Source organism: Silene latifolia, chromosome 9 (genome assembly GCF_048544455.1).
Source record: "Silene latifolia isolate original U9 population chromosome 9, ASM4854445v1, whole genome shotgun sequence".
NCBI lineage: Eukaryota > Viridiplantae > Streptophyta > Magnoliopsida > Caryophyllales > Caryophyllaceae > Silene > Silene latifolia.
The window spans coordinates 131,418,804-131,421,170 of NC_133534.1; the positions used below are offsets into that span (position 1 = coordinate 131,418,804).

Sequence of the window (2,367 nt, forward strand, 5' to 3'; positions counted from 1 at the left end):
GACTCCTTAGGGTACTCACTTTGTTTTAGAAAAATTGTGGGTCTTGGGTGCGGTGGTGTGTATCCGCATGTCTAGGTCTGCGCAGATTTTAGGCTAGGGTTGTGTTGTGTCTTGGCCATGTTTTGATAGAACCTCTGAGCCAAGATACCGGTTCGATTACCTTCCCTACCTCATGGTATAGACTCGAGTTACAGAGTGACTATTGACCGTACTAAGAACTTATGCCTGTCTTTGATATATTTCCCTTTCTTGTATGGTGACTTTATGAATTGTAATAGGTGAGATATAAGCCGGTTACAGTTGACAAAGTTTGGATTACTACTTGTTATATGTTTCACATGATAGTTTAAATTGGTCAGTTTAGTATTCATATGTTAGAATGCTTGGAAATTAGATTAATTATCATGTTGTTTACATGTTACACTACATGTTACATTAAAAATGACATTTCGTGGCTGGGAGGACTCGAAGTTACTCCCCACTGAATTGTGGCTTTCGTGTTTGTATGAAATGCGATTGACAGGTACTTGATGCTTAGTTGGGGTACACGGACGAGCTAGTGAGCAAGAGAACCTTGGACCTAGTTTGGTTATTTTTGTAGAAACCTTTTAACTTTTGGTTTTGTATATATTTTGAAGGGACATATGTCTCCCTCTTTTTCTTTGGTTTGTATCTCTATATTTTCTTGCCTTTAGCATAGATATGTAAATTAGTTTGTTGGTATTTACAGGTTTTGGCACCCTCCTCTTGGAGATGTTTGTGAATGGTTTAGAAAAGTTTTAAAAATTACAGGTTTTGTCTAGTTGAACCAATTACAAACATATCCTGTCAGATTTTCTGTAGAATTTATGTGTTTATTTATCGCTAATTTTTAAGGGTGTCACACAAACTTTCCTAGGATTGTAAGATATAACCAAACTCAATCCATCACAACAATAATTGCTTGCTTATAATTTGAGAACATGTTTGTATGATCAATTCCCATGATTCCCCTATGACCCCATGATACCCTACTGCTTTTAATCAATTGTTTACAACCATTTTAATTCATCTTGCTTATTTACTTTCATTGCTATTTAGTTTAGTGACCTTCTACATCAACCCAAATTGTGACACCCCTAAGACACCACTAGTTTCAATAGAAATCTCATCTCAATTCCCGTCCCTTGGGATCCGACCTTTACTTGCCTCTTTACTAATTGTAGAGTTGTTTGTGAAGCTATAAATTGTGTTTTGATTCGGACGTGACCCAACGACCACATCTATTTAATTGTGAACACGAAACGGACCGATCAAAAATGGCGCCGTTGCCGGGGACGGTGTTAGCTTGATTTAGATTTTCTTATATTGTTATTAGTTGTGTCTTTCTTTGCCTTGGGGAAGTAAAACTCCTCAAGGTTTGTTCTAATTGTTTTTAAGTTGTTTGATATTTTGCATGTCTAGAAGGTCACAAGGTGATATGTTACCTTTTGATCGTGAAATTGAAAGGACTTTGACAACCAATAGGAGACTTGCTAGGAGGAATTTGAGAGGTATTAGTGAGGTTATTCAACCAACTATTGAGTTCAACAACCCTTTTGCAGGAGAAGGTGAGGAGAACCCATTACAAAATACCCCACAAAATCAACCTACAATGCCTAAATTTTCATCACATTCCGTACCCACCGAGGAGAACCTACCCAATGGTACTCCCACACCACAACATCTAACCGGAAATTTTATTGCCAAATCCGCATTTATCCAATTAGTCGAAAGGAGCCAATTTGGGGGGATGCCTAGTGAAGACCCTCATTCTCATATGGAAACCTTTTGTGACTATTGTGAGGCGATTTCTCAAACCGGTGTAACTCAAGACCAAATTCGATGGGTCTTATTTCCTTTTTCTCTAATTGGCACCGCGAAACAATGGTTGAAGGGCCTTGATAAGGCCACTCTCGGAATTGATTCTTGGAAGAAGTTGGCTCTAGCTTTCTACAAAAAATTCTACCCACCGGAAAAGACTAACATGCTAAGAGCTCAAATTACGGGTTTTAAGCAAAGGGATGAAGAATCTTTGTATGAAGCTTGGGAGCGGTTCAAGGGAATTTGTCGCTCATGTCCTCACCATGGACTTAGCGAGTGGTTCTTGGTACAACAATTTTGGAACGGTTTATATGAAGATTCAAGGAACATTCTCAACATGGGATCAAATGGAATGTTCACCGAAGTTGATGACAATCAAACATGGAACAAAATTGAGGAAATGGCGGTCCATAACTCACAATATAGTAGACCTCGCAAGGCTACTAGAGGAGGAAAGCATGAAGTGGACTCCGTTACTCAATTGGGTGCTCAACTTAGTGCTCACATTGACACAATTGATACTGT

The 2,367-nt window shown here is 38.7% G+C and overlaps 1 non-coding gene across 1 annotated transcript; it reads right to left on the bottom strand.

The window, feature by feature from the left end:
* Positions 1–2,005: 2,005 nt before the first annotated feature.
* Positions 2,006–2,112, bottom strand: LOC141604444 (small nucleolar RNA R71). The gene has a single exon (XR_012526144.1). It is a non-coding gene; the product is annotated as a small nucleolar RNA R71 (small nucleolar RNA).
* Between the last annotated feature and the right edge of the window lie 255 nt (positions 2,113–2,367).